This window comes from Macaca nemestrina, chromosome 8, assembly GCF_043159975.1.
Source record: "Macaca nemestrina isolate mMacNem1 chromosome 8, mMacNem.hap1, whole genome shotgun sequence".
Classification (NCBI taxonomy): domain Eukaryota; kingdom Metazoa; phylum Chordata; class Mammalia; order Primates; family Cercopithecidae; genus Macaca; species Macaca nemestrina.
The window spans coordinates 77,689,870-77,713,931 of record NC_092132.1 but is presented as its reverse complement, the minus strand read 5'-3'; the positions used below and the strand labels follow the sequence as shown (position 1 = coordinate 77,713,931).

Sequence of the window (24,062 nt, the reverse complement as noted above, 5' to 3'; positions counted from 1 at the left end):
TAACAAAGCCCTGGCAAATTATATTGGCCCCCAAATTTTACCACCCTGTCTAATGTCGACTCATGTTGCTTTTCAAAATATGTCTTGGGGCCCAAGTGAACCAGAGGGTTGACTATTAGAGTGTCAGGGCACCAGTGTTTGGGGTTTTGTTCAAAATGTTCAGACTTTTGGGATGTTGTATTTCATAAGAGTCTATTGAAATTTCTCTTTGTCCCACTCTTGTTCTAACTTAACTATACCATCAATATTTGTTTCTAAACCATTTAATATTTTTATATATGTGACCTAATAAAATCAGTATCAAATTTTATCTAGACTGTTCAGGGAAAGATTTTCCAGGGATAGATTATCCAGGTCTTATACGTCTACCAATGAAAGCATTAATTACTCCTCCCCGACAAACACACACACACATAGGAGAACAGGTGGAAGAAGAAACCCAGACAAGTCTTATTTGTGAATTCAGCCTCAGGACAATGACACTAGCCTGCCACACACCCCTGCACTACCCCATGGCCATGATATCCTACTGTCTGTCCTTTCTGGGGTACAGGATTTAGATTTAGAAATATACAATCTTCAGATTTTTACCCATGTTCTCTCATTATAGTTTTAAAGGAAAAGGAGACCTGACAGTCCATTGCCAATATCCCAACCCCACTCAAGTTTTGCATGTGTGAAGATACAGGCAAACTTTCTTTCTTTTTCTACTCTGTTTGTCCTTTTAAGGCTTGACGAACCTTAGTATAAAACCTTTCCATATCACAGCACGCAATTGTAGGCATCATGCTCTGAGCCATTCAGAGAAGGCAACAAGATGGGAAATTTGTAGCCTCATCCACAGGATTCTGTACACGTGGGCTTTCTACTGCTAATGCGTTGGACAATATATATGTATGTGTGTGTGTGTGTGTGTGTGTGTGTGTGTATGTGTATGTGTATATATATATGTGTGTATATATATATAGTGCTCTACTACGAGAGGCCCCAAGGAGCTCTCATGTAACTTCTACCACAGGTAGAAGGACATGAGTGGGAAGATGCCATCTGTCAATCTGGAAAAAGCCCTCACTCAACAGACGTCAAATCTGTTGGCACCTTGATCTTGGATTACCCTGAATCCAGAACTGTGAGAAATAAATGTTTATTGTTTAAGTTACCTACCCTTTGGTATTTTTGTTAGAGCAGCCCCAGTGGACTAAGACAGCTGGTATTACACCTTCTTGTATTTCCTGATAGATATATATTCCAGATGTACTTTTGGCAGGGCTATGTTTGCAAAAAACAGTGCAAGGAAATGGAGAGAATACCCTAATTACAAAGGAAACACTGCATCTCCCAAAGCGCTTGCTAGACATTATCATAATTTATGATACTGGGCATTGTTAACTTGATTTAAACTCTTCCTCAGTGGGACAAAGCTACACCTTCTCAAACTTCCTATCCTTTAGTACACACAGGAGCAAGGAAGAAATACAAAGCTTTCCAAGGTAGGAAATAAGTTAACAGTCTTCTGCAAGTCCTTTGATCTTCACAGAGGCACAGAGCACTGGTTCCTGTGACAGGGAAAGCCTTTGTATAAAGCAATAAACTGTGTAAATAAGGGAGGTAGGGAGCAGAGGCACTAGGGTGAGGGACTGTAGAATCACTGCTCATTCTCATTCTTTTCTCTTCCTTCTAGAAGTGGCTAGAAAAGGGAGGAAAGGGCTGAATTGGAGGAAGCTGAGGTTTGCTCCCTTTCCAACTGTTCCTGTCTTTTAAACTTGGGTATTTGCATCCTATATGGGATAGCAGCTGACACCAGGGCCTTGAGCAAAATGGAAATAGGTCGCTAGGCCACCTCCCATTTCCTTTCATAGTCCTTTTCCCACCTGTTCTGTGATTCATCATCTTTATACTCTCCCCTGCTCAGCCCCATCCCTATTTCTGTTTATGTGGACATTATAACCAAAGTCATCTTCCCCACCCACATTTAAAACAAATAATTATCATTTGGAGAGTAAATGGTGCTTGGCCTACCCAACCCTGATTATTTGAAATCATATTATAAACAAAAATGTCGATGATTCTGTCTAGTTAACCAAATAAAGACAACAAAATCTCCTTTTAAAATTCCTATTCTAATTCATCTTACATGGAGCAGTCCAATTAATCATTCTATTACAACCACTTTCAGTGTCTCTACCATACTCCCCAAATTTATAATTACTACAAATTGCTTATAGAACAAACTTCAAAATTTTAATCTTGGTGATTTGAAGCTCTCCATTAATTTAGTTAAAAAACTGGATGCCAGGAACTCCACTAGGCATTGCTAAGAATACAAATGAGGAACAGGACAAAATATGGTTTCAAAGTACCTCCCCATAAAGCACTTAAAGGAAAAATAGCAAAGAACCCTGGCTTGGCAGACACCTTTTCAATCAAGTAATCACAGTGAGCATCATCAGTCATGGCACACATAGACACTCATGCTACTTGATTGGATGAGATGAAAACATAGCATGATTTTCTTGTGTTCTTGCCAAAGCAGCATAACAAGATTCTAGTCATAAGGAAACGTCGGACAAAGCCCAACCAAGAAACATACTTTAAAAGAGCTGGCATGAAATCTTCAAAAGTATCAAGGTTATGAAAGTCAAGGAAAGACTGAGGGAAACTAAAGAGATATGGCAACTTAATCCCATCATGTGATTCTGTATTAGATGCTTTTACCATAAAGGCCATTACTGGGAGAACTGGTGAAGGTTGAGTAGGGTCTGAGGATTAAGTAATACAGCAATGTTAATTTCTGATTTTGAGGGTCCTATTGTGATTATTAGGAGAATGCCCTTGTTTAAAGGAAGTGTACTCTAAAGAATTCAGCATGATGGGGCATCTTACTTTTGAATGGTCCAGGACAAAATTTCTTTATACTATACTTTCAAATTTTCTGTAAGTTTATTTCAAGATAAGAAGCTATTAAAGAGATATGCTTTTCATTTACTATTCTGCTTCTACATAAAGAAGGCTGAGCAGCTAGGACACTATTAGCAATTGTCTAGATGACAGTAGAGCAATGGCTGTTGGAATGGAAGGACGTGAGTCCATAAGAGTTTGTAATGGTGAATTCTACAGGTTTAAAACAGAAAATTAGAGCTCAGGATGATCTCTGGGAAGTTACAGACTGTTCTGAGATGCGGTCTCCTGCACAGAGAAGAGCAGTGTCAATGTGATGAGAGGAACCAGAAGCTGATAGCTCCTTAAGAAGAGCTTAAAGTCCAATTTTCCCCATCTAGGCCCTTCCAACCTCAAATACATAAACATGTACTTTTTGGCTTGTTTTGTCTTCTTTTCTCTTGCTGTACCTTTATCAACTCTCTATGTCTCTGTCACTTCCTCCCTTCACAGTCTACTTGGGCACTCACAGTCCTACATTTTGTTCAGGGTTTGGTTAAGATTTGCACCCTTCCTGGCTCTGATAGAATGTCTGACGTAAGCACACAGCAAGTATTTGGTGGTTGAAAGCGCTAAGTCCTCCGGTGGCTGTTGTAAGGCAGATGCTATTACCAATGCAGCTCCTTACTCTGCATTCGTTTTGTAGTTCTACATACAGTTGGTGCTATGTCTGACTGTGTCCTCCCAACTTCATATGTTGAATCCTAACCCCCAAGGTGATGGTATTAGGAGGTGAGGCTTTTAGGAGGTGACGCTTTTGGGAGGTGATTAGGTCAAGAGTGTGGAGCCCTCAGGAATTGGATTAGTGCTCTTATAAAGAGACCCCGAGGAGCTCTCACGTAACTTCTACCATGTAAGGACACAGTGGGAAGATGCCATCTCTCAATCTGGAAAAAGCCCTCACTGAACAGATATCAAATCTGTTGGCACCTTGATCTTGGATTACCCTGAATCCAGAACTGTGAGAAATAAATGTTTATTGTTTAAGCCACCTACTCTTTGTGGTATTTTTGTTAGAGCAGCTCCAATGGACTGAGACAGTTGATATTACACATTCTTGTATTTCCTGATATACTATATTGCAATGGTATGACCCTCTGTTTTCTCTGTATACGTTTTGTCTCCCCTAAAGGATGGCAAGCTATTCCAGGGCAGATGATGGGTCTCCATAGCAATGATCACTGTGATGAGCATGGAGTAGTTGCTCAATGAATGTTTATAGAACTAAACTGAGTCAAAAATTAGAATGAAGAGAGAGAAAAAAAAGACATAACCAGGGCCAAATAGGATGTGACAACATGCTTTAGTTATTTAATTAAAATAGGAACCATAAAAATGTATGTTTTGGTGTGTTAACTAAAACACAAAGTAACTGTTCCTGAGTAAATTAAGCATGCTAATCGAGAACACAGACCTGGAGACAGCTGCCTGGGTTGCATTTGACTGATGGCTCTGCCTCTTATGAGCTCTACCTTCCTGGGATTATCAGCATCATTCACTGCCTGAGGTTTTTGTATTAAGTGAGATCATATATGTAAAGAACATGAGTGATTGGCAAATTGTAACAACTTAGGAAGATTAGCTACACATCACCTTTTTTCCTAAAAATCTTGGACAGAAAATGGGAAGGCACAGCTCTGAAATTCTTTCAGGGAGCTCATTCTTTAAGAGGCCTCAGCTGGGAAACCTGCTGTTGGAACAACCCATCCAGAGTTTGGGTAGGGAGAAGGAATCTCATATCCAGCTCCTTCTGACTACCTTTACACAAAGTAGGCTGTGGGGCTCAGGGACGACTGATTGATACAAAAAGATCTGATATTTTGTAGCCTTAAAATCTCACTCCTTTCCCCTAGGAAGGCCACTTCCCTCCAACTGCTTTTCCCATGCTTTCTCTTCAAATCTGCAAATCTGCATGTTTAGTCCATGTCCTTCAAGGCTGTCCTTGATACTAATTTTACTGATTTCTACCACATTGTATGAGTCACAGAATGATTTATCTACCTTCCCTCACTCCCATGACTGAAGCAGTCATCTTAGGCTGCAAGGCTATTCCATATTTTGGGGTATGAGCAGCTCATTGATAAGCTGCCTCTTCAAAGGTTTCAATATGGAAGAACATTTCATAGTGCTTTGTACTGATCCTAATATACTTCCACTGAATGGATGTTAGGAGGTCCTGGGGAAGGGACTTTGCATAAATTGTTCACAGCTGTATATTCAGGATGTAGAAGGACACCTGCCACATGATAGGTGCTTGGCATTGCAAAAAGGACATCACTTCCCCAGAAGAGTTTATCGTCTTGCTAGCAAGACAAAATCCATGAATAGGAAACAGAAAGCACTATGCAACTGGTCTCTGGTTCTAAGATTAAAGTTTGCCATTTCCTGGAGAGGTCTATCGTGGTAAAACCCAGATTTTTCTCTCTAGTCTCTGCCTGTGATGCTTCTAAAGCTTTTTTTGTTTATTTGCTTGGGGTTTCTTTTTGACAGCCTGTGCTTCTGTTTCTTTCTCTGGGATGCAAGCTGAGCAGTGACAATTCAAAGTATTCCTTGTTTTTTTTTTTTTTTTTATGTTTTGGAGATAGAGATCTACATCTAAGGTGTTAGCTTATTTAATTCAGGCCTCCTACTTGTGACTCAAGAATATATCCTTTTACAAAACTGAATTCTCTTACACAAGTGAGTTCTCAAGGTCATAGGAAGAACAGTACAGAGCTGAATCGAAGGCAGAGAATGTTCTTGTAGCTGTCATACCGGTAAAAGTATACTCATCATTGTCCACTAGAAGAGAAAAATGTCTATGTTTCCAGTCACTGCCTAAAGTGAGTTTTCTAATTTAAAAAGGCTTAATTCAGCTCTTTTCATACATTAAGTATGATGTCAGTGTATTTTAATTAGGGCTTAATATTGCTGATAGATTTCTGTGGTTTCTTTTTATGTAAAATGATCTGTAATGTGACAATATGCCTATCTCAATTAAACGATGATCAGAACAATCAGCTGCAAACAACAAAGGATAACACTGTCGTCATGACAAATAATCCCTATGAAAGGATTTTCATAGGATTATTTGACTCAATGTCAAAACATGCTTACTGAAAGATGAACTGAGAACCACAGCGTGGTCTTCTAAATCATTTAGTATGTAACATGCGGTCAGATCAGTTACGCCATCTGAATTAAAGCTAGAGATGGCTATCTAAATCAGCATGACCCCGAAACAAATATATTGGATAATGGAGAGCAGGTGGGAGGTAATGAGAGAGAAAGAACTGGGACTATGCCATGGCGTATTTTTGTTGTTGTTGTTATTGTTTTCTAGGATCTTGCTCTGTCATTAGGTATGTTGTAAACTGCTGCAGAATCCTCAAAACCCAGATGTAGAGATTGAGACTGTGTGTAAATACTTCAAAGGATAAAGACAAAGAGGATAATGGGACGCAGAAAAACAAAAATGACAAGAAACGTTCTGTCAGCAGCATGCGATGAAAAAACCCCATACAGATCAGGCAGAGCATGGTTATTTCTGAAAATGACACTCATTTTGAAGGCTGTTCTTTTAGTCAGACCTCTGTTAGGCTAAGGACCTCTCCCACTGCTGACATGACAGATCAAAGGAAGCACCTTGCACTGTCTGAGGTGCACGACTAGCACAAGCCACTACAGACACAGAACAACAGAGCAGGCTATGAACATGCAGCCAAATCACCATCACAAAATACCACTTCTTTCATTTCTTACAGGATAAACTACTTTGAAAAAGACCTTTAGGACTGCATAGTCAAGGATAGTTCCTTGCCAAACTGTTTAGTTTTTTTCCCCAAGAGAAAATAGAATGAGCAAGTCATTAGTTGGTATGGATCAATTTCTCCTCTGAAATGTGGCTTGATTTCTAATGTCAGTTTGTCTCAGCACCCTGACTCTCAGGAAGATAAGATTTCTCTGAGATGTCATCTTCACCTTGACAAAGTTTTCAAAAAATACAAGGCTCCTCGTGTGCCACTTTGGAGAATGCCTCCTGCAAATACTTGGATAACAAGGGTCACCATGCCAAGGGAAACTTCCTTTCTGTTGCCAAGACCAAATTACATTTTCAGAGAGAATTTCACTCCTAAATGGTTACAGCTGATTCATGATTTTCATTTCTTTGCCAGACACTCAAATGGTTTTTGAAGGGCCTTCCAAGGCAAAAGCAAATCCTCACCTCTGGATAAATAGCTCGAATCTCAGAGGAGATAATAGCCAATTCTCCAGTGTTCTCTTGTTTGGCATTCTCCTCTCTCCCCATTGTTGTTTCAATAGTATTAGTCATTAGTTTTCCTGCAGAAGAACATCTTCCTCCAAAGATAATGCTGTTTGGATATAACACTATTGGTTCTGACTCATTGCTGCCCTGTTCGGACCTTGCAGTGACTTTCCCTCTTGCACTGGGATGGGCATCTCCTCATAGTGTACAGACAGTGTCCCACCAGCAGGCAATACCCAGGAAGCTGTCAATGTCCATGTCTGACACCTGAGCCTCCACCTTCTCAATGCCAATGGAGTGAATCTCCAGTCCACTTTATTAATCCACTTTAAGGACAATATCTTGTGTCACGTCTAAAACTTTAAATTTTAATTTCTCACTCTTGGACCACAAGTTCCTGGCTATGTTTTCACCTTTCTGATTTTTAATATCATTCAGATATCTGGTCCCTTGATACTTCTGCTGTTTCCTGACTTCCATTCCCTCTTAGACTTCATTCTTTCTCTGCCCAAAGTGGACATTTTGGTTGATAACATGTATAACTGTCTCATGGTCTAGCTGCATGCTGCACCCTCACCACCAAACCCTAACCCTAGATCAGTACACCAATTCACCCTTTCCATCCCTATGCCCAGAGAGCAGGAGCTGCTGGAGAAGCACAGGGAATGTGTAGATTGGTTCCATTGCATGATCTCCAACCTCTTCAGGATGCTTAATGTTCATGTACTGCAGATAATCAAATGATATGCCCAGGAATGGTGGGAAAGTAGAAGGTTGTTCTTTACATAAGAACGGCCATTGTTTGGAGTAGAAAGGTGGCCACTCTTTAGGCCACAGTATATAACCTCAACTGTGACCTGGCATGAAAAGGCAAGTTGGACACCCTGCACTAGCAATCTGAACTATAAGAATGGAAAAAATTTATCAGTTGGCACTTTGACTGAAAGAGAAGCAGACATGTAGAGAGTAGTAGACTTACAGTAATGGTAGAGGAGAGCCTCTACCTTACCCACCTCTTTCTTCTTAAATGTGTATGATTATTTGGACAATAGGTTCAAGGGAATAGACAAACCTGTGCAACTCCTCTCTCTTATGGGATATCAGATGCATGGGCCTGGCCAGGGCAGATTTAGGTCTTGTGAGACCTGAAGTTTGTACAGTTTTGAGATGTCCTCTTAAAAAAGAATACAAATTTAACACAGGCACAAAGGCAATCAAATGCATTTAAAAATTGCTGCTACTTTGTATTGAGCTACATAATAGTGTAATCAAATTACTCTTATATGGCAATCATTGACTTACCAATGAATAAACATAGGAGTTTTGCCACCAAAACATTGCTTTCTTCAGGACATTTAACTGGGTCAGTGGCAGTTTTGCAATGCTTTTTGTCTGGAGGTCAGCAAGATGGTGGAAAAGGAAGTCATGGGTTTCATTCCCCTCCACAGGAAAATCAACTAGAACTATCCATAGACAAAAACACCTTGGTGAAAACCCCAAAACATGGGAATAAACCTGAACCACTTGTGTGTTCCATGGAATTGAATAAAAATCTACATTGAAAAGGCAGGAGAATCAGTTTCACTTTGACTATGTTACCCCTCTGCCTTCCATAAGTTGGCGCAATGCCACACAGGGTACTCCCCAGGGCTCATGGTTTCTATAGTGAGAAAAGAGAACCAGGGAAGTGGACAGCCAGCTTCCCTAGCATTCTGAGATGCTTCCCAGGAAGCCCACTCTGTCCTTACCTCATGGGGACTGAGGAACATAGGGGGAAACAGTGCAGTTAGGCCACCTGGGGTCAGGCAGAAACAAAGCAAGGAGGTGGGGCCCACAGAGGTCGGCACACAGAGTTTTGTGAATGTACCTGTCTTGCTGGATAGAAGGGCCTAGCCAGATGCCTCACCTGAATTCAGGGCAAAGGGAGCAGCTCAGGCTTCTAGATAACCTGAAAGCAAACTCTGTCTGCTCGGGGTCATTACCAGCTGGCCCATCCAAAATCATAGGCTAGACTGACTAGCAAAGGTCTATCCCTGCCAAAGAACTCCTGTAAAAGCCAGGAAAGTTGGCTCTCTCTGTAAAGGCATAAACACCAATACAAAGACATAAGGATTACAAAGATTTAAGAAATCATGATACCTCCAAAACAAACAAAGAAAAAAACAATGAGAAAGCTCCAGAAATGGACCCTAGAGAAAGGCAGAACTATGAAATGACAAAAAAAATGGAGAATAATCTACTTTTAAAAGTTCAGTAAATTTCAAGAAAATACAGATAAAAAATTAAATGAAATTAGGAAAATACACAAACAATACCAGAAATTTGACAAACAGAGACAATATGCAAAGAAACAATTAGAAATCCTAGAGATGAAGATTTCAATGACTGCACTGAAAAATGTAATAGGAAGCTTCAACAGCTGGCTCATCAAGTTGAAGAATCAGTGAACTCAGAGACAGAACATTTTAACTACTTAATCAGAGAAGCAAAAAGAAACAAGAATGAAAAAGATGAAGAAAGCCTATGGGAATTACATGACACCATCAAGAGACCTAACCTATGCATAATAGGCATTCAAGAAACAGAAGAAAGAGAGAAAGGGCCAAGAAGAGTTTTTATTATTTTTTTATTTAGAGGCAGAGTTTTGCTCTTGTTGCCCAGGCTGAAGTGCAGTGGCACGATCTTGGCTCACTGCAGCCTCTGCTTCCTGGGTTCAAGTGATTCTCCTGCCTCAGCCTCCCTAGTGGCTGGGATTACAGGCACCCACCATCATGCCCAGCTAATTTTTGTATTTTTAGTAGAGAAGGGGTTTCACCATGTTGGCCAGGCTGGTCTCGAACTCCTGACCTCAGGTGATCCACCTGCTGTGGCCTCTCAAAGTGCTGGGATTATAGGTGTGAGCCACCGTGCCTGGCAGGAAGAGTATTTTTTGAAAAATAATGAATGAAAACTTCCCTAATTTGAGGAAAGAAGGTAACAACCAGGTACAGGAAGCACAGAAGTCCCAATTAAACTCAACCCAAAGAGGAGTTTACCAAGATATATAATAACCAAACTGTCAAAAATTAAAGACAGAGTTCTGAGAGCAGAAAGAGATAAGAAATATATCATATACCATGAAGTCCTAATATGACTATAGATGGACGTCTCAGCAGAAGTCTTGCAGGCCAGGAGACAGTAGGATAACATATTCAAAGTGTTGAAGAAAAAAAAGACTGCCAACCAGGAATACTTTATTCATTACTTTCTGCCACCATCTTCGTTCCATGTTCCCCCCGACAAAAGGCCCAATAAAGACACAGAAGTCGTCTCTGCTACGGAGCATGACTAGCCAGAGCCACGGGCTGAGACAGGGTCTGTAACAGAATCTAACAGTGATGAATCAGTACCAGAGCTTGAGGAACAAAATTCCACACAGGCAACAACCACACAACAAGCCCAGTTGTCAGCAGCAGCTGAAATTGATGAAGAACCAGTCAATAAAGCAAAACAGAGTTGGAGTGAAAAGAAGGCACAGAAGCTTATGTCCAAACTGGGTTTTAAGCAGGTTACAGGGGTTACTAGAGACACTATTTGGAAATCTAAGAATACTCTGTCATCACAAAACTAGATGTCTGTAAGATCCCAGCTTCAAATACCAACATGGTTTTTAAGGGAAGCTGAGATTGAGGATTTATCTCAGCAAGCACAGCTAGCAGCTACTGAGAAATTCAAACTTCAAGGCGAAGCTCTCTCAAACATTCAAGGAAACATATAGCCTCTTCTAACTTTACAAGAGGAGAGTAAAGAGGAAGTTGATGAAATAGGTGAGGAAGTTGATGAAACAGGTGTGAAAATTAAGAATACAGAATTGGTCATGTTGCAAGCAAATGTATTAAGAACAATGGCAGTTCAAGCCCTGAAGAACAAAGTAATGATATGGTTAATGTGATTATGGAATTAGCAATGTAACCATCTGAAAACAAGAACTTTTTTTTTTTTTTTGGTGTTTCAAAAGAGTAACTGCAGCTTGACTTGAAATTTATACTCTTTCTATCATTAATAAAGTTATAGTTTCTTGTTAGATAAAAAGGAATATTATATCCAGCAAAGCTGTCTTTCAGAAGTGAAGAAGAAATTAAAGTTTTCCCAGACAAACAAAAGCTAAAGAAGTTTATCACCACTAGACTTACCTTTATAGGAATTGCTAAAGGGAGTTCTTTAAACGGAAACAAAAGGCTGCTAAATAATAATGTTAAACATATGAAAGCACAAAACCTAATGGTGTAGGTAATACAGAGCAATAATCAGAATAGTACTGTAATGGTGATATATAATTATATTCCTAGTATGAGGGTTAAAGGGCAAAATTGTTAATAACAACTACAGCTAAAATAAATTATCAAGGGATACATATCACAAAATGATGTAAATTCAGACATCAAAAACATAAATGTAGGAGGGGAGTAAGAGTTTAGAGTTGTATGCAATAAAAGTTAAGCTGTTATCAGCTTGAAATAGACTGTTATAAGATATTCTGTGTAAACTTCATGATAACCAAAAAGCAAAAGTAAATAAGAGATGGAAAAAACAAAATTTAAAAAGATTCAGAACATACCACTACAGAAAACCATCAAATCACAAAGGAAGACATCAAGAGAGGAAGAAAGAAACAAAGTATCTATAAAACAACCAGAAAATGATGAACAAAATAGTAATTGTAAGTTCTTACCTAGCATTAATTACCTTGAATATACCTGTATTAAATTCTCCAATTCAAAGACATAGAGTGAATGAATGGATAAAGAACAAGAGACAACTATATGTTACCTACAAGAGATTCACTTCATTTTTAAGGACACACATAGACTGAAAGAGGAGGGATGAAAAAAGATATTTCACAAAGAAAGGAAACCAAAAGAGAGCAGAGGTAGCGATACTTGCTTGTGTCAGACAAAATAGATTTTAAGTAGAAAATTATACAGAGAGACAAAGAATGACATTCTATAATGAAAAGGAAGTCACTTCATCAAGAGGATATAAAAATTATAAACACATACACACCCCACAGTGGAGCACCTAAATATATAAAGCAAATATTAAAGAATCTGAAGGGAGAGAAGAGAGTGCCGTTCAATAACAGTAGGGGACTTCAATACAGTGCTTTCAATATAGAACAGATCACGTAGAAAGAAAGTTATTGAGGAACCATTGGACTTGAAGAACTCTTTAGACCAAATGGACATAACAGACATATGCAGAACATTCCAGCCAACAGCAACAGAATATGTATTCATTTTAAGAACACAGAGAACATTCTCTAGGGAAGATCACTTGTTAGGCCACAAGACAAATCTTAGCAAATTTAAGAAGATTGAAATAATATCAAATATTCTTTCAACCATAATGGTATGAAACTAAAAATTAATAACAGGAGGAATTTCAGAAAATTCACAAATAAATGTCAAAAATGATACAACTTAGCAATCAAGGTCAATATAGAAATTAGGAAATTAAAAAATATCTTGAGAGAAATGAAAATGGAAACATAGCATACCAAAACTTGTGTAATGCAGCAAAAGCAGTTGTAAAAGGAAAGTTTGTAGCAATAAATGCCTACATCAAAAGAGAAGAAAGATTGCAAATAAACAATCTAATATCACATCTAAAGGAAACACAAAAAGAACAAACTAAGCCCAATGCTAGCAGAAGTAAAGAGTAAAGATCAGGACAAATAAATTAAATAGAGACTAGAAAAACAATATGGAAGATTGATGAAACTAAGAGTTGGTTTTTTAAAAAGATGAACAAAATTGACAAACCTTTAGCTAGACTAACCAAGAAAAAAGAAAAAAGACTAAAATAAAATCAGAAATGAAAGTGGAAACATTACAACTGACACCACAGAAATACAAAGAAAAATAAGAGACTATTATGAAAAATTATAGGACAAGCAATGGAGAAACTTAGAGGAAATGGATAAATTCCTAAACATATACAACCTGCTAAGACTGAATCACAAGAAGTAGAAAATCTGAACAGACTGATAATGGAGTGAGGAGACTGAATCAGCAATAAAAAGTCTCCCATTGCTATCGTTTGAATACGGTTTGTTTATTCTCACCAAAACTCATGCTGAAATTTGATCCCTAATATGGTGGTGTCGGGATGTGGGGCTCAATGGCAGGTGCTGGGGTTAATGGAGGCAGATCCCTCATGAATGGCTTGGTGCCATTCTCCTAGTAGTGAGTAAGTTCTTGCTTTTGAAAGACTAGGCTAATTCCCACAAGAATGGATTCGTTCCTATGAGAGGAGGCTATTGTAAAGCCAGAATGCCCCTCAAGTTCCCGGCTCTGTGCCCATGTCTGCTTTTTCTTTGATCTTCTCTGCCATGTTGTGATGCAGCATGAAAGTCCTCTCTAGAGGCCAGGGCCATGCATGCCCTTAAACTTCTCAGCCTGCAGAAGTGTGAGCTAAATAACCTCTCTTGTATATAAATTACCTAGTCTCAGGTATTCTTTTATAGCAACACAAAATGGACTAAGACACCCATCAAAGAAAAATCCAGAACCTGATGTCTTCATGACTGAATTCTACCAAATGTTTAAATAAAAACTAATGCTAATTATCTACAGACTTCCAAAAAAAAAAAATTGAAGAGGAGAGAATACTTCCAAATTCTTTTTGCAAGGCCAGCAATAACCTGACACCAAAGCCAGACAATAAAATCACAAAATAAGAAAACTACAGACCAATATCTTTGATGAATATAGATGCAGAAACCCTCAACAAAATGCTAGCAAACTCAACAATGCATTAGAAGGATCAATCACCATCAAGTGGGATTTATTCCTGGGATGCACAAGGATGGTTCAACATTCACAGATCAATAAATGAGAGACACCACATTAACATAATCAAGGAAAAAGCATGATTATTTCATGAAATGCAAAAAAACACATTTGACAAAATTCAACATCTTTTCATGATAAAACCACTTAACAAATTAGGTATAGATAAAATGTACTTCAATACAATAAAAGCCATATACAACAAGCTCACAGCTAACATTATACACAATGGTGAAAAATTAGAAGCCTTCCTCTAAGATGCTGAACAAGGCAAGAATGTTCATTCATGCCACCTCTGTTTAACTTATATTGAAAGTCCTTGCCAGAGCACTCGGTCAAGAGAAAGAAATAAAAAGCATCCAAACAGGAAAGAAGAAGTGAAATTGTCACTGTTGGCTGACAACATGATCTTATACATAGAAAATCCTATAGATTCCACCAAAAATCTGTTAGAACTGATATACAAATTCAGCGAAGTTGCAGAATATAAAATTAACACACAAAAATCAGTGGCATTTCTCTACATTCACAACAAACTTTCTGAAAAAGAAATCAAGAGAACAATCCCATTTACAATAGTTGTAAAAAATGAAACACTCAGAAATAAATTTAACCAAGAAAGTGAAAGAACTGTACACAAAAAACTATAAAATATCAAGGAAAGAGGCCAGGTGCGGTGGCTCACGCCTGTCATCCCAGCACTTTGGGAGGCCAAGGTGAGAGGATCACCTGAGGTCAAGAGTTCGAGACCAGCCTGGCCAACATGGTGAAACCCCGTCACTACTAAAAATACAAAAAATTAGCCAGGCATGCTGGTGGGCGCCTGTAATCCCAGCTACTTGGGAGGCTGAGGCAGGAGAATTGCTTGAATCTCGGAGGTGGAAGTTGCAGTGAGCTGCTCCAGCCTGGACAACAGAGTGAGACTGCGTCTCAAAAAGAAGGAAGAAATTTTGTCAACATGGATGTAATTGGAAAAAATCATGTGAAGTGAAATAAACCAAACACAGAAAAACAAATAACACAAGACAAATAATACATGTTCTCACTTGATTTTGGTATCAAAAACAATTGAATTAATGGGAACTGAGAGTAGAATGGTGGTTACCAGAGGCTGAAGTTTGGGGGAATGGGGAGATGATAATCAAAACCTCAGTTACATAGTAGGAATAAGTTGGGTTGTTTTGAGATGTACTGCACAACATGGTAAATACAGCTAGTAATTGAGTACTGTACATTTTAACATCACTTAAGACAATAAATGTCAAATGCTCTCATCACAAACATTTCAAATATTTGAGGTGATGGATAAGTTTATTAGCTTCATTTAACCATTCCATTGTATTAAAAAAATCCTAGCATAACTTTATACTCCATAAATATATACAACTATAATTTGTCTATATGTATATAATTACAAAAATTTTATCTGGAACCACCAGACTTAATCAGGTCAAGATGTGCTAGCTGCACACTAAGATTTGATTTGATACATTGGGATGTATAAAACATATGACCTCTCACATAGATATAAATCCCACTGCTAGTAGAAGTGCTATAGGTGTATACTCTAAAAATGTAGAAATTCAATTTGACATAATTTCCATAAAATATATGGAGCATTTAATCATATGTGCTCCACTATCAAGCATATTTCTGACAGCAGGGAATGTTCATTTTGACAAGATGGTGATGAGAAACAAATCTTTTTCTTACAATTATACATATCTCATGATATGAAAAACATTCTACAGAGTAGCTTCTGGCTTCATAAATTTCAAACCTTGCTTCTTTAACTCTGCTTATGGTACTGAGTGCTATAGGATGCATTCTTACCACTTTACAACATTTCCCCTAACATAAAACCCCCGTGTTGTGTGTTGGCATGGTGCATGAAAGGAGACAGGTAGTGTAACTATAGACCAAGGGACTTCAAGTCATAGAAACTTTTTTTTTTTTGAGACAGTCTTGCTCCGTTGCCCAGGCTGGAATGCAGTGGCACGATCTCAGCTCACTGCAACCTTCCACCTCCGGGGTTCAAGCGATTCTCCTGCCTTAGCCTCCCCAGTAGCTGGGATTACAGGTGCCTGCCACCACGCCTGGCTAATTTTAGTAGAGACTGGGTTTCACCATGTTGGCCAGGCTGGTCACAAACTCCTGGCCTCAAGGGATCCACCTGCCTCAGACTCCCAAAGTGCTGGGATTATAGGCATGAGCCACCAAGCCCAGCCTAAGTCATTTAAACTTAATCCCATTTAACCCAAACTAATTATATCCCAAATTCCACTTTAGCTGAATCCCCCCAGTACCATGACCATTTAAAAGACATGAAGGTATGAGTGATAGATGGTAACTCTAAGTGGAATGAGACACCAGTCTAAACAGATTAAACATTTTACTTTTATATATGAGCATGTGAACACATGGGAAGGGCCTGCCCAGGGAGGGGTCCTAAAGCTTAACCTTCATTAGCTTTGTAGTAAACTCATCTCTCCATTTTGGCTTGAAAAGCTTGCCTAGCATGTAATCTGGAGTTTCCTAATAGGGAAGATTCGCTATTCCCTTATACTGATTGAAGAATAGGCATCATTCTTATGCTCTCTAAAGATCACAAAGGTGTAATAGTCAGGATCCAAATAGGTAATATTACATTGTCTTTTGTATCAGATGTGATATTAATATTTCTTGAAAGCAAAAGGAAAGCATGAGTTAGCTGTAACCTGCTACCTAAATTAAGCAGTAAAAATAATTCCATAAGAGAGTAACTCACTCCCAGAAGAAATAAATGTCATTTAAATAATATGAATGAGGAGTACCTGTGTGTCAGGCACAACCACCCTGGATGTTTGCAGCTCAGGGGCTGTATCCTGACCTCAAGCCTCTTGCTGAGAAGTAATTCCGGGTCATGTGGGATAAGAAATATGTTGCAGTCTATGAATCGTCTACCCAGTACATCAACTCACGTGAGATGATAAAATCGTTCCCTTAGAGTAGGATTTAGCAAACATTGTCTATAAAGAACCAAATATAGTAAATATTTCAAATATTTATGGAGGCTAAAATTAGAATTGCATAACATTTTCATGTGTCACAAAATATTTTTATTTTGATGTTTTTGACTATTAAAAAATGTAAACAATTTTTTAGTTTGAAGGCTGTACAAAAACAGGTGGCATGTCAGATTTTTCCCTGGACTTTTGTTTACTGACCTCTGTTCTAAAATACACAGAGAAAGGATTTGGGATTAAAGCTGATGGTAGGTTTAGAAGGACACCACTTTTCTGTTGTCCATTTCTATGCAGAAGATATTTCTCGAATTATAAATAATGCTCTATATCAGCTGTTTGGTAGGTGCCATGCTGGAGATCTAAAATGAATGATGTGGATCTCCTCCCTCAAAGTGCTCAGATGCAACACAATCACCTTCCTAACCCATGACTTTTGATTGGCTGTTGGTAATTTGGCTTGTTGTGGCTATTGGTTTGAATTAATAGTGTATCTTATAGAGACACGGTACCAATGCAGCACCATGGGCACAACCCAATTTGGCACGAGATCCCTGGCAGCCAAGTGGGCAGCACCTTGATTACCAGGATGGACTGGCCACCCTGTCTGCATCTGGTGTCCTCTTCCTGCCACTGTGCTCCTTATGGGTCCCTCTTACTAGAATGAGTTTTGAAGTTCAAGAAGCTTTTGCACAGAAAGGATTGGTTCCAGTTACTTGCATTTTCAAGAAACATCAATTTAGGAATAATTAAAAACATCATTTACATAGTGAAAAACATGTTACAGAATTAAAAACATCATTTTCATTAACTTAAGTTCAGCGTATAAATCTTAATTCCATTTATAAATCTATATCTAAAATAAGAATTTTACCTTTCCTTGCTCTTTGATTAATGTTTGATTACTTTAAGTAACACAGGATAAACATCCTTAAATAATCAGCCTGTAGTTTATCAAATTCCCTTAAGCATTTTATATTACACTTGTAAATTTATTCAATGACATTTACTTCAAATGCCTGACCAGGCAAGCCTACCACCCAAACAATAAAACCTTTAATGTATTTAAACAATGTAAATTAAATGTATAAATGTAGAAACCCAAGAGTTCTTTTAAGCATTCCAACTTTCAACTTAAAAATCATAAGTTTAGGTTGGGCACAGTGGCTCACGCCTGTAATCCCAGCACTTTAGGAGGCGGAAGCAGGCGGATCACCTGAGGTCCGGAGTTCGAGACCAGCCTGGCCAAACCCCATCTCTACTAAAAATACAAAAATTAGCTGGGCATGGTCTTGGGCGCCTGTAATCCCAGCTGCTCAGGAGGCTGAGGCAAGAGAATTGCCTGAACCTGGGAGTTGGAGGCCACTGCACTCCAGCCTGGGTGACAGTGGGATTCCGTGTCAAAAAAAAAAAAAAAAAAAAAAATCGTAAGTTTATAGTCACATATTTTAAAGTGAAATCCCCCAACTAATCCATCAGATTATCATGTCAAATTCTCTTAAACATTATAAGCATAATAAATACCAAATACATAGATTGTTCCAGTGATTATAAAACCTACACTTAAACTTAATCCCCCAAATACAAATAATATGGGTCAAATTACCTTCACTAAGTTTTAAACATTCTAGGGTAGAAAGACTTTTAAGTCAGGGGTCAGCAAACTGGCCTGTCATATCTGGCCTGCTGCCTGTTTTTCTATGACCCCAAGCTAAGAATGGTTTCTGCAGTTTTAAATAGTTAAGAAAGAAAAGTGAAAGAAGATGATTTCAACACCCATAAAGTTTTATAGGAACATAGCTATGCTCATTCATTTCCATATTGCCTATGGCTGCTTTGGGGCTACAACATCAGAGTTGAGTGGTTAACACAGAGACGCATATGGCCCTCAAACCAAAAATATTTACTCTCTGTATCTTTACAGAAAGTTTGTTAATCCTCTTTTTTTATTTAGAAGAAACCTAAATAAAGGATCATTGCAACAGAAACTTTTGCCTGAAAGGAATTTGAGACTAAAGGCAGAGAGTGTCTTTCAGAAGCTTGTTTATTGTCCACCCTCCTCCTCTTACCCAGAGAACTAACAACAGAGGTTGAGGACAGGAAAGAGGGAAGAAAAACTCTCTTTTGGTATAAAAACAGAGATCCCCTCCCCCCATATGGCCACCTACCTTCCCCCTCCTCCAATGCAAGTGATACGTTTCTGAGCAGTTTAGAGCCTACTGGCAGCTGTTAGGCTGTGGGGGTGCTTCTCATAGCATGCTTAGGAGGAAGTGGTACGAAACGGTGGTTTCCCTAATCTTTCTACCAACACAAGTTGTGATAGCATCATTTAGGTGAGAAGAAAGTTCTGACCCTTTGGTTGCCATTAGCTTTGCCTTTCAGTAACCTCATGAAAAGACTATTATTCAGGGTCCAGTTTTCCTATTTTAGTAGTTTTAATGTCTTTAAAGTGAGAAAAAAATAATCAAAACTGGGTTGTATTTTAGTCTCTTGTTTTTGGGGTTTGGCAAGAGTATGTTTACCTAAGTTGATAATAAAGTCAGAGATAGGGGCTTGAAGATTTAATTGGAAATAGTTCTTGAAATTGAGTGAGCGTACCTACATGTGTGTGTGAGCATCTATTGACTGTTGTGTCCTCCAAGCATGAATTAATTAGCACCTTGTGGTCACCATACCAGCCTGGAATATTCAAGGTAAGTTCAGCTGCAATGGATTTAGCAGGAATCAGGCTCCGGCCATGCTGAGTCGCAGTACCCCCAAAGTTAAAAAATACCAAATGCATGACAGTGCTCCCATGATTGGTTAATAGGGTGGTAGTCATTAGTCCATCAAGACGTCTTATTTAAGGGGAACGTGTTGGCGGTCTTAGTTTTACGGCCCTGAAGTAAGAACCAGATGCCAGGTATAGTTTCAGTATAGTCACACCCAAGTGTTATGGGCCCAGAGCGAGCAGGGTAGCACTCCCGAGTGGGATGATGATTTCTCGGAGGTTGGTAGATTAAGAGACCAAAAACTGGTAGGAGATATCCACGTTGATGAGGGATGTCTTGACTGAAATGTGCTATGTCTGATGAACGAGTATGTGTACTATGTCATATGAAGGATTTACAGAACTGATCAATATCCATGTGGGGTAGGTTTTATTGTACGGTTAATGACAGTGGATGTGCGACAGTTGATTAAGGGATTATTGGTACATGCTTATATGCATGTAGACTGGATTTTTAATGTATTATTTTACATGAATGTACTAGGTACTGTTAAACATTTATAGTACTATATATTATTCATGGGGGACTATCAGTAATGCACGAAGTACATAAAAGCACTATTATAATAGTGCTAGTTGATTAATACTGACATAGTAAAGTATATGCTAAGAAAGAATTCGGGGAATTGTGTAATTAGAATTTCAGCTTTGGGTGTTGACAGTGAAGCGGGATGCTTTTTCCCTGAGTTGTCCTGGGGAAGAATACTCCATTTCTGGTTTACAAGACCAGAGTATTGAATTATACTACAAGGGCGTCTTCATTAAAGCAGTTTATTTTCAATTAGGCCAGTGAGTGGCATAAGGGTAAGGATGATAGAGAAGTACACAACAGATGCTGTCCATCTGATGGTGATAAAAGGGTATTGGACTGGCGGCCCCCCAATTCATGTGAGTGTAAAGAGGTCAGCTACTAAGATTCAGAATAGGCCTTGACTCAATGGTTGGAACATTATGCTTTGTTGTTTGGACATGTGAAGTACAGGAATAACTGCCAGAATGAGAATGGAGAACACAAGGGCCAGTATGTCTCCTAGTTCAGTAGGGAAGGATCATAAGATTGCATAGGCAAACAAAAAGTACCACTCTGGTTTAATGTGAAGTGGGGTGTTGAGGGAGTTGGCTAAAGTGTAGTTATCTGGGCCATTCAGGAAGTCAGGTGAAAATAGTACTAGAGTTATTAGAAGGAGAAGGAGAAAAATTAAACCTAAAATATCTTTGGTTGTGTAGTAGGGGTGGAAAGTTATTTTGTCAGGGTCTGATGAAACCCCTGAAGGGTTATTAGATTCTGTTTCATGTAGAAATAAAAGGTGAACAGCTGCTAGAGCTGTAATTATGAAGGGTAAGATGAAGTGGAAGGCGTAAAACCATGTAAGGGTGGCTTTGTCAACTGAGAACCCACCTCAGATTCATCGCACAAGGTCAGTTCCAATATACGGGATGGCTGATAGATTTGTAATTATTGTAGCTCCTAAGAATGATATCTGGCCTCACGGGAGCATGTAGCCTATGAACGCTGTAGCCACAGTTGTGAGTAGGAGGATAATACCGATATTTCAGGTTTCTAGAAATGCAAATGATCCATAGTATAAGCCCCAGCCGACGACTAAGAAGAGGCAGATGAATACAATTGAAGTTCCATTAGCATGAAAATAGTGGACTATTCATCCATAGTTTACATCTCGGCAGATGTGAGTGACTGAAGAGAAGGTGGTTGAGGTGTCTGATGTGTAATGTATGGCTATAAATAGTCCTGTAATGATCTGGAGGCTTAGGCAGGCACCAAGAAGTGAGCTGAAGTTTCATCATGTAGAAATTTTAGATGGTGTGGGAAGATTGATGAATGAGTGATTAATAATTTTTATTAGCAGGTGTGTTTTGCAGGGATTGGTCATTAGCATTCTTATAGTTGAAATACAATGAAGATTTTTCATGTCATTAGTCATGATAATAGTCCATGTGGGAATAATGGCATATACTGCATTTTTATTAAGTGTCCTTTTGGTTATAGGGTTTGTAGGTTTCTCTCCAAAACCTTCTCTTATTTATGGAGGTCTAGGGCTAATTATCAGTGGTGCTGTGGGTTGTGGTATTGTGTTGAATTTTGGTGGGGCTTCTGTGGGGTTGATAGTCTTTTTTATTTATCTGGGTGGCATGATGGTTGTTTTTGGTTATACTATGGCGATGGCTACTGAGTAGTATCCTGAAACATGAGGATCAAGTACTGATATGTGAGGGGTTTATTAGGATTGTTAATGGAGTTGATGCTGGTTTGGTGAATAGTTGAGCACGATGAAGTGGGGATCACGATTGATTTCAATAGTGTAGAGAGTTGGATGATTTTTTAGGGCGAGGGGGCTGGGTAGTTGCGTGAAGATTCTGTGGGTGCAGCTGCCTTGTGCAGCTATAGGTGTTGGTTAGTGGTAGTTGCTGGTTGATCATTATTTGTTAGTATTTATGTAGTGATTGAAATTACTCAGGGTAATAGATAATTAGGATTAGGGTTAGAAGGGATGAAATAAAAAAGGAGACAAAGTAGAGTTTAACTAGGCCTTTCTGAGTGGATACCATAATGGAGGGTGAAATTTGGGTTTGTGTGATGGTCTTTGGTATAGATTTTTCTAGTCAAATTGGGTCTAGTAGAAGTGAGGCCAGATTTTGGCTTGCGAATAGGCCTAAGTGGGGGATTGTACAGTGAATTGTGGCTGAATAAAATCCTAGTATGTTGGAGAAGTTGAATGTCTATAGGGGGCATTTTAGTTTAAGATTATTAGTTATAAAATTAAGTTCCACTGCTAGCGAGAAACCTAAGATGGTCACGCTGAGGACTGTGAATTTCAGGTGGGGTGGCATGATTGTTTGCGGGGATGAAACAGGAATGTTACCACTGGTGATGAGGAATCTGGTGAAGATGCTACTGATTGTTAGGTGCTTGATTGAGTTAATTAGGAAGAGGTTATTTTCGTTAATAGTTATTAGAGTCGTGGAGCGAGATTGTCCTATTAGTGCACGAAGAAAATAATACGGGTACTATAGACAGCTGTCAAGGCGGTGGAAACAGGGTAATAAAAAGGGCTCATGACTGGGAGCGGTGGCTTACGCCTGTAATCCCAGCACTTTGGGAGGCCAAAGCAGGAGGATCACGAGGTCAGGAGATCAAGATCATCCTGGCCAACATGGTGAAACCCAGTCTCCACTAAAACTACAAAAAAATTAGCTGGGCATGGTAGCATGTGCCTATAATCCCAGCTACTTGGGAGGCTGAAGCAGGAGAATTGCTTGAACCAGGGAGTCAGAGGTTGCAGTGAGCTGAGATTGCATCACAGCACTCTAGCCCAGGAGACAGTGCAAGACTCAGTCTCAAAACAAAAAAACAAAAACAAAAAGGGCTCAGGTGTTGGTGTGTGATGTGTTTGCAGTTCAATGAGGAGGTCTTTAGAGTAGAAGCCTATGAGGAAAGGTATACTTGTAAGTGAGAATCTGCCAATAATAAGGGAGGAGGAAGTGAGGGGCAAAATCTTGACTAGCCCTCCTATTTTTCAGATGTCTTGTTTATCATTGAGGCTGTGGATGATGGACCCTGAACATATAAATAATATAGCTTTAAAAAAGGCGTGGGTGCACATGTGAAGGAATGCTAGGTGTGGCTGACTAATGCCAATTGTGACTATTACAAGGCCTAGTTGACTTGAGGTGGAGAATGCTATGATTTTTTGATATCATTTTGTGTTAGACACAGATTACTGGGAATAAGGTAGTAACAGCCCCCAGACATAATGTAAGGGTTTGGATTGATAAATTATTTTCTATTAAAGGGTAGAAGCGGATAAGCAGGAAAACTCCTCCTCCGACTATAGTGCTGGAGTGGAGTAGGGCTGAGACTGGGGTTGGACCTTCTATGGCGATGGAAATCAGGGATGGAGGCTGAATGGAGCTGACTTTCCTGTTGCTGCTAAAAGAAGGCTAATCAATGGAAGGGAGTTAGAGGTAGGATCTGGAATAAACATTTGCTGAAATTCTCATGTGTTGGAGGACGGGAGGAACCATGCCATAGCTAAGATAAAGCCAATATCGCCAATGCGGTTGTACAGGACTTCCTGGAGGGCTGCTGTTTTAGCATCTGCTCGGCCGTACCATCAGCTGATTAGCAAGGATATGATACCTATGCCTTCTCATCTGATAAAGAGCTGAAAGAGGTTGTTGGCAGTAACTGGAATATTGTGATAAGGAAAATAAGTAAACATCTGAAAAATTGATTCATGTTAGGGTCTGAGTTTATA

The 24,062-nt window shown here is 39.1% G+C and overlaps 1 protein-coding gene, 1 long non-coding RNA gene and 1 pseudogene across 2 annotated transcripts in view; 2 read left to right on the top strand and 1 right to left on the bottom strand.

The window, feature by feature from the left end:
• LOC105482164 (carboxypeptidase A6) overlaps positions 1-24,062 on the bottom strand; it is a 310,157-nt gene that overhangs the window by 135,589 nt on the left and 150,506 nt on the right. The window lies entirely within an intron of this gene.
• LOC139355830 (uncharacterized) overlaps positions 1-24,062 on the top strand; it is a 50,720-nt gene that overhangs the window by 2,892 nt on the left and 23,766 nt on the right. The gene's annotated exons all lie outside the window — the stretch shown is intronic.
• Positions 1,029-11,134, top strand: LOC139355773 (nascent polypeptide-associated complex subunit alpha pseudogene; annotated as a pseudogene).